Consider the following 15,539-nt stretch of genomic DNA (forward strand, 5'->3'; position numbering starts at 1 on the left):
TCATTTACATCAATACATCACGCCCTCGCATTCCTGTCATGGTAGTCATATTGTGACTGGCGCCTGCTCTCAACAATTTCTTTCATGGTGGGGTGTATAAGGGATAGCCGGGTTTTGAGCGTCCTTTTCATAAGCAGCTCTGCGGGTGGAACCCCTGTGAGTAAGTGTGGTCGGGGTCTATAGGCCAACAGGAGGCGTGATAAGCGGCATTGTAGGGAACCCCCTTGGATTCTGAGCATCCCCTGTTTGATTATCTGTACTGCTCGTTCTGCCTGGCTGTTTGAGGCCGGCTTGAATGGTGCCGTTCTGACATGGTTAATTCCATTGCCTGCCATGAAGTCCTGGAATTCAGTACTTGTGAAGCACGGGCCATTGTCACTGACCAAGACATCCGGTAGACCGTGGGCGGCGAACATTGCCCGTAGACTTTCGACCGTGGCAGAGGATGTGCTTGAATTTAAAATGTCACACTCGATCCATTTGGAGTAGGCATCTACTACAACCAAAAACATTTTTCCCATGAAAGGACCTGCGTAGTCCACATGGATGTGTGACCTGGATGTGTGACCAAGGCTTGGCGGGCCATGGCCATGGGCTAAGGGGGGCTTCCCTGGGCGCATGGTCCAGCTGGGCACACGTGTTGCACCTGCGAACACAAAGTTCCAGATCTGCGTCTATCCCTGGCCACCAAACGTGTGACCTGGCAATTGCCTTCATCATGACAATGCCCGGGTGCTGATTGTGGAGTTCTCTGATGAACACCTCTCTGCCATCTGGGGCATGACTATGCAGTTTCCCCACAGTAGGCAATCGGCCTGAATCGAGAGTTCATCCCTGCGCCTGTGAAATGGTTTAAATTCCTCAGGGCATGCCCTGTACGTGGCTGTCCAGTCCCCATTCAGGACACATTTCTTGACTAGAGACAATAGCGGGTCTCTGTTTGTCCAGACTTTAATCTGATGGGCTGTCACGGGTGAGCCTTCACTTCCGAAAGCTTCAACAGCCATGACCATCTCAGCAGCAAGCTCGGTAGCCCCCTCAGTGGTGGCTAGTGGGAGCCTGCTGAGTGCATCGGCGCAGTTTTCGGTGCCTGGTCTGTGCCGAATTGTGTAGTCATAGGCGGCTAACGTGAGTGCCCACCTCTGTATGCAGGCCGATGCGTTTGCATTTATGGCCTTGTTGTCGGCCAAAAGGTACGTTAGGGGTTTGTGATCTGTCTCCAGCTCAAATTTCCTGCCAAACAGGTACTGGTGCATTTTCTTTACCGCATATACACATGCGAGCGCCTCCTTTCCTACCATCCCACAGCCCCTTTCTGCCTGGGACATACTTCTGGAGGCATAAGCTACCGGCTGTAACTGACCCTTGATATTGATATGATGCAACACACACCCGACACCATCGAACGACGCATCGCACGTTAACACAAGTTTCTTACATGGGTCATATAGCGTTAACAGATTGTTGGAACATAACAAATTGCGTGCTCTATTAAAAGCCCTTTCCTGGCTGTCCCCCCAAACCCATTCGCGATCTTTGTGTTGGAGCACGTGTAGCGGCTCTAGCAGCGTGCTCAATTTGGGAAGAAAGTTACCAAAATAGTTCAGGAGCCCCAGGAACGAATGCAGCTCCATCGTGTTACAGGGTCTGGGTGCTCTCTGGATCGCTTCCGTCTTGGACGCAGTAGGGCTGATCCCGTCTGCTGCTACCCTCATCCCCAGGAATTCTACCTCTGGAGCTAGGAAGACGCACTTCGCCTTTTTCAGTCGCAGCCCTACCCAGTCCAATCTGCGTAGCACCTCCTCCAGGTTGTGGAGGTGATCTTCAGTATCGTAACCCGTGTTGAGGATGTCGTCCTGAAAAACCACCGTCCCTGGAATCGACTTGAGGAGGCTTTCCATATTTCGTTGGAAGATCGCGGCGGCCGAGGGAATCTCAAACGGACATCTGTTGTACTCAAACAACCCCTTGTGTGTCGTGATGGTGGTCAGCTTCTTCGACTCACTCGCCAGCTCTTGGGTCATGTAAGCTGAGGTCAGGTCCAATTTTGAGAAAAGTTTGCCACCGGATAGCGTCGCAAAGAGGTCCTCCGCCCTTGGAAGCGGGTACTGGTCTTGGAGTGACACCCGATTGATACATGGGTTACAATGCTGGTTGAATACATGACAGAACCTATAGTCATTTTCAAAAGGGAATTGGATAAATATTTGAAGGAGAATAAATTTCAGGGACATGGATAAAGAGCGGGGGCTGGGATTAACTAGATTGGTCTTCCAACAAGTTGGCGCAGACTCGATGCACTAAATGGCCTCCTTCTCTGTTGTACTATTTTATGATTCTATAAAAAAAAACTATCCTTGGATGGCTGACCCTGACAGGGCTGCTTAAGATTGCTGAGCATGTCAGGTTTGACGCCTGCCCTGCTCATTGCTGACTAATTTCTAGATGAGGTGCTTCTGCAGGTGTTAGGCTCCCAAATTACTTATTTAAGGGGCCTAATGCCTGTTTTAGGTGTCCGCCCGGGATGCATAAAAATATGGCCCCACAAATTTAGCAGTGGGCTAAAACACCTGCGCAGATTAGGCGCAAACCTTCCCACTGCTAAATTGGTATGCTTTGCACCCAGTTTACTTAGAAAAGTATGCCAATTTCTACCCCATTGTGTCTACCTTAGCCTAGAACTTTTTTCATCAAACTCACTATTTTAGTTTTATATTTGCTTTGAAGGAACTATATTCTATAAATGTTTTAAAAAGTATTCCATTTTAGATGTGAAGTAATTGCACCAGTAAACATCCATAAGAATGTTTGTTTAGAAGCATTGTGGCAAAGTTACATCTTGAGAAACCTTTTTCTTTCTCTATATAAATTTTAAAACATTAAACATGTTTTATGTGCAACAAACAGGTAAATACTTTAGAATTTTTTGACAATTCTTAACCAACAGGGAATTATTCTTGCATACCGCATGTGGTTCTCACACAACAAAAACATGAATTACATTTTAACTTTTTACAGTTGACCACAAACAGTGCAAACTCCTGGGAAAGACAAAACAGATTTTATTAAAATGCCATCTTACTGATATTTTGATTGTAAAAGCTCATCTGAGATCAGGGAATAAGTTATTTCAACAAAAGGTTTGCAGTAAAGTTTTGTTACTAAAAGGTTACATGATAATTAACATGTATTATTCAGTAAGTCATATTGTTGTCCTGCAGAGATAAAAAGAAAAAGCTCCAATTCTGGAAACTAAAATAGAAAACAGAAATTACTAGAAATACACATCAGTCCTGTCAGCATTTGTAAAGAGCAATAAATGATTGGTTTATCTTTCAGGTATAGACCTCTTGTTAGCCTTTATTGCAAGGGGGTTGGTATATAAGAGTAAGGACATCTTACTGCAATTACATAGGGCTTTGGTGAGACCACACCTGGAGTACTGTGTACAGTTTTGGTCTCCTTACCTAAAGAAGGAGATACTTGCCTTAGTGGAGTGCAATGGAGATTCACTAGATTGATTCTTGGGATGGGAGGTTTGTTCTATGAGGAGAGATTGGGGCTATACTCTCTGGAGTTTAGAAGAATGAGATGTGATCTCATTGAAACATATAACATTCTGAAGGGGCTTGACAGGATAGATGCTGAGAGGCTGTTTCCCCTGGCTGGAGAGTCTAGAACTAGGGGTCATAAGCGGTTGGCCATTTAAGACTGAGATGAAGAGAAATTTCTTCACCCAGAGTGTTGTGAAATTTTGGAATTCTCTACCCCAAAGGGCTGTGGTTATTCACTCATTCAAGACTGAGATCAATAGATTTTTGGATACTAAGAGAATGAAGGGATATGGGGATATGGGATAGGGCAGGAAAGGAGTTGAGGTCAAAGATCAGCCATGATCTTATTGAATGCTCCTATTTCTTATATTCTTATGTCAGAAATAAAGTCCATTAGATTGTAAGCTCTTCACGAATACAAAGGACAAAGTAATTAAAAGGGTAACACATAAATCATTAAAATTATGTTAAAATTTAAATGATCAGACAATAAACAGCTGTGGGCGGATTTTCGGCTCCTCTCCGCTCTGTTTTTCACCCCGGAGCGGTGGCAATGGCAGCGGTAAGCCTCCAGTGCCCCGTAGCGATTCTCGGGTCCGGTTTAGTGGCAGTGCTGAGCAGCGCCGCCTGGAAGAACTGCGCCTGGTGTGCAACGCCCCTGGTTGCAAAACCGCCGTGAGTTTGGATGATTGCCCGACCCGTACGCCCCAAAGCGGACCTCGTACTGACTAGGAAAACAAGGTGGTCCAGCAATGCCGAGAGCGGCGAGGTAAGTAATGGACTCCTAAGATAAGTGTGATTGTTTTTTCTTTAAATTTATTTTGCGATTCGTGTTGTGGTGACATAGGCAATATTTGAGAATGTTTTTGTGGGGTTTTTTAGGTTTTTTTCTCCTCCCAGGTGTCTCTCGGTGTGCTCCCGGGCTGGCTCTTTAGCTCTGGAGTTTCCCATCCTAACGCCCTAAGAGAAGTGTACAACGACTCCCTTAGTGCTGCGGCCCCTGATGCAGGGCCCAGTTGCCCAAACTGACTTACTGAGGCACAAACTTTTCCCGGGCGCAAACTTTATCGCCCCGTCGCTATTATCGCCCCAAAAACATCAAAGCCAAAAATCCAGCCCCCCAAATTTTAACCCGCTCCGCCTAGCAGATCTGGGTGGAGCGGGAGTTAAAATTGAGTACCTCTATTTGCCGCCCCATACCTGTCCTGCAGCCGGTTTAACTCTGATGTTTTTGCTGGTAGCCAAGGAACTTGCCGGCTTCAGGCTGGACCCTCACTCGTGTATGCAAATCGGGTTTTGTATCTGGCGTATGCTGATGCCTGGCAGCAGGAATGACATCTCTCTGTTAAAGGGAATTGTCTTCAACAAATGGAAGCCCTGGTACATCCAACATCCTTACTTTAGTGTCTCTGCACCTTGTTACAAACTCACATGATGCATGTATATATCAGACACGGTCACTCTATGACCTTCACTTTATTCCCAGGACCAAAGAGTGCTGACCCTAGGTGGGACCTCCCATTTTATACCTGACAACCCAGGTGAGGATTGTCTCCCGCAAGCTCACCCCCTGTGGTCAGGGTGTGCATTTCAAGGGTACAGGTATAGTGTGCATGAGTTATAGTTACATAACTATTGTCATTGCAAGATGGTGAAGTACATGACACTTACCATAAGGCCTAGTGTGATTGTGATCTCTGCACTGTGCACTGTGTGTGTTAGGGCACATTCGGAAACTTCACGTGGGTTTAGTTGCTTTTCTTAAATCAAAATCCTCGCTCTGGTCTTTATTTCCACCACTTAACTTATTATCATGGCCAGCTTTCACGAGAATATGTTTTTTAATCCTATGATGGCCAACGGCGTGGTTCATGCAAATATTTTTTGCTTCAAAGACTCGGTTACACCTCACAAAATCTCAATCCTGGTTTTGTTGCATGAAATTACTACTAGTAAAGGACAAGGGACGCCAGAAGTTGAAACCAGACGTCTCCACATGAACAAATTGAATTTACCATTTCTCTGACGTACATAGGACACAATGGCATTTTAACGATGAACTGAGCAGGATGCTCTGTTCAATAAACCTGTCAGGGAAGAAGCGGATGGCTTAAACGGTAAGTTTTAAGCTCATCTTTGTGGGGCCAGAAGGAGCAGGAGTGCTCCTCAAGTCATCTTTTCTGCCACGAGGTCCTCTCCTTCCAACCAGTTCGACATTGCTGAACCAACCCCCGCCATTGTACCACCAACCCCCCCCACCACCCTGACTTACCTATGTTCCGGCAGCAGTGGCATAACTACGCCAATGCAGCCAATGCAGTGGCATTGGGGCCCTCGCCTGAAGGGGGCCCACCACCTGCTTCCTCGCGAACTCGTTGGTGGTGTGGCTCAGCTGGGAAACGCTCTCATTCATCCTCTTGGTGAAAGTTTTGAACCCATCGACCCTGCTCTCCACCTCCTGCAGGTTGAGGGGGCTCTGCGGAGTGCTGAGCGTCAGGAAGAAGTTGCCCCCCACCATGTCGTCCTTCTCGGCTTTCCTCTTGCCCTGCTTCCAAGCCTTCTTGTCATTGCAGGTGAGGAAGTGCTGGAAGGCGTCGCAGCGAGCCAGCACCGTGTGGCTCGTCATGTGGTTCATCAACAGGGTCAGCCCTTTCTTCCGCTTGGAGATGAAGTCCTTCTCGAAGCGGCCGGTAGCTTGCTTCTCGGGGATGGAGGGCACCGAGATGATGGGGAATTTCTCCACCAACCGGCCATGCAGCCAGTCGGCCATTGGATGTGGCTGGGCACCAGGCGGTACAAGATGTAGCTCTTGATGCCCTTGAACTTGGTCTGCTTGATGGGCTCGTCGATGGAGCAGGTGAATGGGTAAGAGTTCTCCTGCCACTCGGGGCCATGCGGGCCGGCCGCCATGCAGATCTTGTCGCCGTCCTTGATGAAGCCGGCCGCCTCACCCAGGATGAACGCCTCGCCACCCGACTTGACGAAGGTGGAGAAGCGGTTGAAATTCCTGCTGACCGTGGCCATGCTCTTGGAGGAGGAGGCAGCGGCTGAGGAGGAAGAGGACACTGACCCCCCGACATTCTGGCTGCCGGCCCCTGTGCTCACTTGATAACGGCCCGTCCCGACGAAATCCAAGAACCCACTGCAGCCGCCACCTCCCCCTCTCCTGCCGCCCCTGGACAGTGGCTCGTCTTCTACCGTTGAGTTATCATCCCAGTCGTCATCATCGCCGCTGCCCGACGCCTGGTGCTGCAGCCCCACCAGGACCAGCCCCCCGAGGCCGCTGCGGTCGCCGCCCATTTGGGCGAGAGGCGGGGGGCAGAAGGTGCTGGCGGCAGACAGGCCGGCAGGGGGAAGCCGCTGGTGGGCTGAGGCTGAGGCGGTGCTGCCGGGCTGTCGTAGCCGCCGGTCGGCACGTTGGCATAGGGGGAGGCGGAGTGCTCGGAGGCATCGGTACCGACACCGGGCGTAGCGTCGCCCCCCTGCTACCTGCCTGCAGGATCTGCACGTACGAGGCCGGGAAGAGGCCCCTCTGGTCACGGGCTGTTGGCCCCCTTCAGCCAGCCCTCGATGTTGTGCTCGCTGTACACGGTCAGCACCTCATCTTCCCGCACCGAGATCTCGCCCACATTCTTGCTCTGGAAATCGTACAGAGCCCGAGCCTGGAGTGTCATCGTCCTACCATCCACACTCGGCTCAGCTCCGTTCCCGGACCCCATGGTAACTTCCCACCCCATAAACCCTCCCTCACACCAGTCCCACTCCCCTTCACACCGGCTTCCCCAGACCCCGAACTCCCTCTTCGGCCCTCCGGACCCCCTCGAGGGGAAGCTGCGCGGGGTCTTCCCTGGCCGGCTGCATTTTTCCCTGTCATTCTGTGATTTTAAAAAAATCTATGTTTGCATTGGAGCCCACATCCTCTAGTTACGCCGCTGTCCAGCAGTTGGCCTCCGGGCCGCCCGATCTTTGCCTGCTGGCAGTTGGTTGTCTGCCTCTATACCTGTTTTGGGTGGGCAGCTGGCTGGTGAGATGTAAATAAGGGTCAACTAGATCTCCCAAGGAGACTCCTGGGCAGATGGGCTGCACCCTACCGAAGTTAAAATTCCTCTTAAAATGTGCGTGAACAGTTCACAGAAGACATCCCTTGATTTGAAGATGGTTCTCCATGTGTTAAATCATAAAGATGATAATATTGATAATAATAAAGAAAAATACTTTTAATTATGAGGCCATATGGGGTCAACATGTAAATTTCAGAAGTTTTTGATAAAGTTTAAAGGCGAGCATAGTCTAAATGCTGGCAATGATAATATGCTGCACGTTTCAGAATTTTACTCAGTAGATAAGTTTTGAACTATTACACTAAAGGTGTTTAATGATGATAATAACTTATGGATTTTGAAAATAATCTAAATTAGTACTCCCAGTCAGTACTGCTAAAGTTTGAATCTAGTTAATCAAATGTCTAAATTTTCAGTTGGGCATAAAACTTGATTTGAAGGAACATGAAAAATCTGACGGTTTCTGTAACAGGCAGCTGATCTGTAATACCAGTCTTACGCCCTTATAGCAAGTTGAATATCTGTTTCAGTGATTTTCTCTCATTAATGGCAGTTCCAGGTCATATATGAATTAGGTTTACAACTTGCCTGTCATATAACACTGGTGCAATTTTGGTATCTGAGAGATTATTCTCTGCTTAGTTAATCTATAAATCTTTTATTCACACTGACAAGTCAAACTTGTACATAAATGACCAAGCATTTAGTACATTAGATGCTATTGATTTATAAAACAAACATAAATCTTGTTTGGTATTGAAAATGAAATTGTGTTATTTAATATTTCTCAAAAATTTAATCGGAAGACTCTTATTGAGAAAAAGATAACTGGCATGGGGCAGATAAAAGGGGAAAGTGCCTCTACCAAACCTTCACTCTCAAACAAGGTCATTGAAGGGATTATCCCTGCCACCCCATCATTTGCCATCATCTCCCTTCTGCTATTAGCTAGGGCTGTCAGTATTTCATAGAAACATCGAAACATAGAAAATAGGTGCAGGAGTAGGCCATTCGGCCCTTCAAGCCTGCACCACCATTCAATAAGATCATGGCTGATGATTCCCTCAGTACCCCTTTCCTGCTTTCTCTCTATACCCCTTGAACCCTTTAGCCGTAAGGGCCATATCTAACTCCCTCTTGAGTATATCCAATGAACTGGCATCAACAACTCTCTGCGTCAGGGAATTCCACAGGTTAACAACACTCTGAGTGAAGACGTTTCTCCTCATCTCGGTCCTAAATGGCCTACCCCTTATCCTAAGACTATGTCCCCTGGTTCTGGAGTTTCCCAACATCGGGAACATTCTTCCCGCATCTAACCTATCCAGTCCCGTCAGAATCTTATATGTTTCTATGAGATCCCCTCTCAGCCTTCTAAACTCCAGTGTATAAAGGCCCAGTTGATCCAGTCTCTCCTCATATGTCAGTCCTGCCATCCCTGGAATCAGTCTGGTGAACCTTCGCTGCACTCCCTCAATAGCAAGAACGGCCTTCCCCAGATTAGGAGACCAAAACTGAACACAATATTCCAGGTGAGGTCTCACCAATACCCTGTACAACTGCAGTAAGACCTCCCTGCTCCTATACTCAAATCCTCTAGCTAACCACCTGCTGTACCTGCATGCCAACTTTCAATGACTGATGAACCATGACACCCAGGTCTTGTTGCACATCCCCTTTTCCTAATCTGCTGCCATTCAGATAATATTCTGCCTTCGTGTTTTTGCCCCCAAAGTGGATAACCTCACATTTATCCACATTATATTGATCTGCCATGCTTTTGCCCACTCACCTAACCTGTCCAAGTCACCCTGCAGCCTCTTAGCCTCCTCCTCACGGCTCATATTGCCACCCAGTTTAGTGTCATCCGCAAACTTGGAGATATTCAGCTGGGAAGCAGGTAAATCAATTGGTTTCCCTTGCCCGACATCTTTCCCAACTATCATTTAAGTACAGTGAGATGCTGAAGGGTTGGATGGCTGACTTCCCTGCCAGGGGGAGAGGAAAAATAGCTGTGGTAGTATTGGAGATCTGTCAGTAGACTTCCTGTTTCATTTTCATTCTTCTTCTTCCGCTGCTGTATAATCTAATTTTGGCTGGCATTACAGAGGAAACTCCAGGTCTTCATCGCTTACAAAAATGGTTCTAATAAGAGCTGTGTTTACCATATCACAGAATTGCCATCTCAACAACTGAGTAATGTTGTATTAAATTTTCATCTGGTTTCCTGAAAAACATATGCATGTTCCTACTCACGCCTATAAATAGTGAAATGGCATCTACAACAGTTTTACTAAATGCAGACAAACTATCGAGCTATACTCAAACATCAGTCTCCTATCATTTAACCTTGATCACTATTTATTGCAAGAGCAACTAATGCCCTATCTCTTTTGCATTAAAACAATGGAATAAGGAGGATTAGAAATGTAGATAACAAATCTGGCCTTCTAATGATTGATGTTGCAGTACTAAAAATGATCTGCGCAGTAAATTTAATTGGATAGGAATCTTCAACAGATACATGTTTAACTAGTGGTATTTCTTCTGGACCTGGGAAAACAAAACAGGATCAAAGATGTACTTACTTGTGGGAGAATAAGCGATATTAGATACACTCAGATTATTTGCTGAATGACAGTTAATACTTAAAAATATGAATGTACTTGTATAATGCTACAACTATGTAATATATGTGAATGTGTTAACACAAAAAGTTACCATAATAAAAAAGGCCAAGCTACTAAAAAATCTTAAGAGGGGCCTGGCATAAATAGACATACTGAATTAGTTATTTTCTTTGGTATTTGGAATGAAACCAACATTGAAATATTACGATAAAAATAAATGAAGGAGGAAATAGTGTGGTTGGCAGGCATTCTCTTTGTAGTACTTCCAATAAGAGGAGTGGAGAATAGCAAATATAATACTTTTAAGGACTGGCACAAGCATAACTTTAGGAACCAGAAGCTTTAGAAAGAAAGAGTTGAATTTATATAGCGCCTTTCATGCATGTCATGTATCCTACATGGCTACTGTTGGTACTATCACAAGGTGTGCCACCAGAGGGCACAGCAGTGGGAGACTCGGAGGTGACCTGTACAGATGTGTCTGGCCTAGTATAAAAGGCAGGCCACCAGATGTGATCCTCACTCTGGAGTTAACTAATAAAGGACTAAGGTCACTACAGTTCAAGTACAACACACTGACTCACGGAGTCATCTAAGGACACAACAACTGGCGATGAGATTACGAACTTTCACGTGGAAATGGCTACCCTTGGAACATTGCAGCAGTTCGCAGATGGTGATGATTGGGATGCCTTTGTGGAGAGGCTAGAACACTTTTTTACAGCAAACGACCTGGCAGGAGACGACCCGGCCGCACTGGCTGATAAGCGCCGCGCTATCCTGCTAACCAGTTGTGGGCCCAACGTCTATGGCCTCGTCAAGGACTTGCTGGCACCAGCGAAGACAACGACCAAGTCGCACAAGGAGCTCATAACCCTGATCCAGGAGCAACTCAAGCCCAAGGAGAGCATCCTCACAGCCAGACACCGGTTCTACACTCACCGACGGCCCGAAGGCCAGGAAGTCGCGAAGTACGCCGCAGACCTCAGGAGGCTGGCGGCACATTGTGACTCAATGAAGCACTGCGGGACATTTTTGTCATTGGAATTGGCCATGAGGGCCTTCTTCACAAGCTACTGTCGGTGGATACCACAGTCACACTGCAGAAGGCCATCCCTGTGAGCCAGGCATTCATGACCTCGACCTGCGGCTCGAGGCAGATGTCTCACCCTCAGGACTCAAACCCGGCAAGTACTGTGCTCAGAGTGGCGCCATTTAGAGGCTGGATTGTAGAGCGCGAACCCTCTCAGGGAAGAGAGAACAGGCCCCCGAGTCCCTTAACTCAGAGTCTGCCGAGTGGGACTAATCGAGTAGCACCATGCTGGTGTTGCGGAGGGAATCACAGGGCTCACCAGTGCCGTTTTAAAGACTATGTATGCAAAGGCTGCGGCACAAAGAGCCATCTCCAGCGAATGTGTAAGAGAAATATGACTCACTGTGTCGATGAGGAGTCCGCAGATGGCCATGAATCCAGCGTGGATTATGAATTGATAGACACAGAGGCAGCCCAGTGCCACGGGGAGGTACATAGCATGTTTATCTGCACCATCGAGTGTTTCCCGCTGAAGTTGGAAGTCGAGATAGAGGGAAGTCCAGTCTTCATGGAAGTGGACACGGGGGCGAGCCAGTCAGTGATGAATCAAGGAGCCTTTGAGAGGCTATGGGATAATCCGGCTGAACGACCCGAGTTGACTCCGGTTCAGGCAAAGCTGTGAACCTACACCAATGAAATCATCCCAGTCGTTGATAGTGCGAATGTAAAGGTACTCCTTGATGGCATGGTGCACAAGTTACCTCTGTGGATTGTTGCAGGTGATGGACCAATGCTGCTCGGCAGAAGGTGGATGGAGAAGATCCATTGGAAGTGGGAAGACTTCATCCCTCCAGCGATCGAAGCCCTCTGCGCTCAGAGGCAAAGCAAGCCCTCACCTGAGAGTGGACCTGGCACTGGAGAGCAGACCAGCATAGCACCCAAGACACAGGCCGCCCAGCATGACTGCGTGGAGACGACCCGAATGCACCTTCCAGACTCCAGTGGCAGGACTCCAGAGGATGAAAATTGGATCCAGAAGCTACTTCTCAACTGTGGAGGCAGAACCCGGGGAGAAGAGGATCACCGCAGTCGACATCGTGGACGAAGGAAAGATGGCGCCCAAACCACGAGGTGATGCGCTGAAGAAAAAGATGGCCGCAGCGAGACCACAAGGTGCAGCGCGATGGAGCAACATGTGGCACCAAACGGAGAAGCGGATTGGGGTAAGGCAAGCAAGGCTCTCTTAAAGGAGGCCTGCAACCCACTACAATTAAAGAGACAGTTCCACACACTCAAGCAATGTAATAGTAACTGTAAGTCGGAGACAAAATGTTTAATTGATCATGTAAAATGTGTAACTGATCATGTAAAATGTATAACTGATAATCTGAATCGTATACATGCAACCAGCAAGGAAAAGTCACGCGATTATGTACAATGTGTAATTGATCTGAACTGTGTATATGTAACCAGCGAGGAAAAGTCTTGTGATCATGGTCGGCCCCACAGAGTGTCCATCATAAGTAAGGAAATGTTGTGCGATGCAGGATTCCCACTGCACACAGCCAATGCAGCGGGCAGACACCCATCGGGTACACACAGGTCCAGCGAGCTACCCAATGCTGTAGCCTGCGTCCCGGGGACCAGAGTCATGTACCATGAAGTGTGGCCACAAGCAGCCATCACACACGATCTGCGGGGCAAGCGACTACATCAGGGCAACGGTAACGGTATCGATACCATGCCCCGGGTCGGCTTCATCTCTCAGGCAACCGATGGCTCAAATTGCCACAAGCCTGAAGGAGCAGACTGCACCAAGGCCATACCCCTAGATGTATGGTCACCCGCCACTGTTTCCTCAAAGGAAACAGGCACCAGCCAGGATCCCAAACCAAATGACGCTCAGGCCAGTGAGTCAGCAATTCCCTGTGCACTGCTAGACAACAGCTCCTCAGGGTGTAGCTGTGACCCAGGGCGCAAAGAAAGGACAGGGCGGTCACAGACATCTGTGAACCGGCCCGATGCTAGGGACCACGGCAACAGCCCTGAGAGCAGGCTACGTGAGCCAACAAGGTTCCCACTGCCAGCACCGGGCACTGAGTGGCCTTCAGACTGCAGGGACACAACCCAGCAGCTCCGGAACTAGCTTGTCCTCACGCACTGGTCACCGCATCGATAAGGCACCTAATGTACTTGTCGCATCACGGAACCACACAAAAAAAAATGCAAAACCCACTTACCTTAACTTAACTGTACATTGAGTGTACAGGGTATATATACACATCACTCCCCCCTTAGTCTTGTGCCACTAGCCTTTGCACTGTGTGCTCTGGTCCTCGACTTTGTGCTTGGGAATGGCTCTCTCCCTGTGGACCCCCAAGTCCTTATTGCCACGACATTGGGAAATGGTCATCAGTGGACGGTTGGAGGTTGCAGTGAGGTTTGAGTGGGTTCTGGGTGTGATCCATGTGTGTCCATGGCTGCATACATCCATTCCCCCCCCTCTCCCATACATAGACCATGTGTGTGGCTCGACATCTGCATTTACATACATGTACAGAGAATGGAAAAAAATATATAGGATTGGTTACATCACTGTTTGGGTTTTGTAGAAGTGGAATGAGTACATGTGATAGGTAAGATACATACATGGTATTGCAGTCTTGCCCCTGGGTTGTAGGTGCAGGTGGGTGAGGATGCTAGTTCCAGAGTAACCGGACTGTGTCCAGGTTGTCTGATGGCGGCACTGCGCCCTCTGCCAGCTGGCTGGGCTCGGATTGCTCCCCTGGCTGAGTCTCAGAGCCTTTGCCGTTGCCTAGTGGTGGGCAGAGCCACAGGAATGTGTGGCCTCCCTGTCCTCCTTTGAGGGCTGCAGGGTCTCCCTGCTGCCCTTCAGCGGTGGTGGGAGGCTGGTCATCCCAGGTCCCGTCAGGAGGGCTGGAGGGTGCTGGCCTCTTGGTACTGGCCCTGGTGGCCAGAGAGGTAGGGCCGATCTGGGGCAGGGTGCCAGTAGTGGTGCCTGTGCCATCCGCTGATCGCTGGACCTGCAGTGGGTATGTTCCCTCTGCATGTGTCCACATTCCCTGGGGCATCGTATTGGTCCCGGAGGCGCAGGTTACATGATCGGGTAGCCCGCTGGACCTAGGTGCTTCAAATGGGAGGTTGCCTTTGGTCTTGTCGGCGTGCATATTGAACCCGGCATCACACATTATTTCATCATTTACATTCATGATACATTGGCTCCGATCGCACTCAGGTACAAATTCACATTTGTCAATTACATCTTTTCCCTCAATTACATCTTTTCCCTGTGTACTACCGGCATCGCTGTACAATATTACATTTAGATACTTGTATTTATCAATTACATCTTTTTCACGTAACCTACCGGCATCGCTGTTCAAAGGTACATTTAGATACTTGCATTTGTTAATTACATCTCTTACATTAGTATCACCGGCATCGCTGTACAAAAAGTGGAACTGTTCCTTTAATTGTTCTGGGTTGCCGGTCTTCTTTAAGAGCGCCTTGTAATCTTTACCCCAATCCGGTTCGCTGCTCGGCATCACGTCTTGCTCCCTCAATGCTGGTTGTGGCCATTTTGATTTTAGGCACTTCACCTCGTGGTATGGGCGCCATCTTTTCTCTCTCCACAAGGTAGGCTGCGGTGATCCTTCTCTCCCCAGGTTCTGCTACTGAAGCTGGGAATTTACCTTCTGCGCGATCTTCTTCCTTCGGAGTCCTGCCACTGGAGCCCGGAAGGTGAGGTCTGGTCGTTCGGGTTGGATCATCTCGCCGTTGGGTAGTGTGGTCTGTGTCGTCACCAAGCAATCGAGTTGGACGGTCGGATCTTCAGGTGCTGCAATGGATCCAAATTTGGGGCCGCATAGGACGTTGATCACCGAGTCCAGGAGGCATTCCCAGCTCCAACAGATTTGGATTTGTTTCATCCATCTTCTTCCTAGCAGCGTTGGACCATCACCAGCAATGATCCACAAAGGTAGCTTGTGCATCGCTCTGCCATAGGACACCTGGACATCCACGCTGCCAATGACTGGGATGGTGTCGTTTGTGTAAGTGAGCAGCTTCACCTGGATTGGTAGCATTTTAGGTTGTTTGATAGGATTGTCCCAGAGTTTCTCAAAGGCCGCCTGGTTCATCAGCGATTGACTCACCCTTGTGTCGACCTCCATCGAGATTGGAGCACCGTTGATTTCGACTTCTATTTTCAACGGGGAACTCTCGATGGAGCAGGTAAACA

The 15,539-nt window shown here is 48.4% G+C and overlaps 1 protein-coding gene and 1 pseudogene across 4 annotated transcripts in view; one reads left to right on the top strand and one right to left on the bottom strand.

Moving 5' to 3' along the window:
- agbl4 (AGBL carboxypeptidase 4) overlaps positions 1-15,539 on the top strand; it is a 1,656,729-nt gene that overhangs the window by 549,787 nt on the left and 1,091,403 nt on the right. The window lies entirely within an intron of this gene.
- LOC139268345 (sorting nexin-18-like) lies at positions 5,827-7,228 on the bottom strand (annotated as a pseudogene).

Source organism: Pristiophorus japonicus, chromosome 8, assembly GCF_044704955.1.
Source record: "Pristiophorus japonicus isolate sPriJap1 chromosome 8, sPriJap1.hap1, whole genome shotgun sequence".
In the NCBI taxonomy this organism is placed as follows: Eukaryota; Metazoa; Chordata; class Chondrichthyes; family Pristiophoridae; genus Pristiophorus; species Pristiophorus japonicus.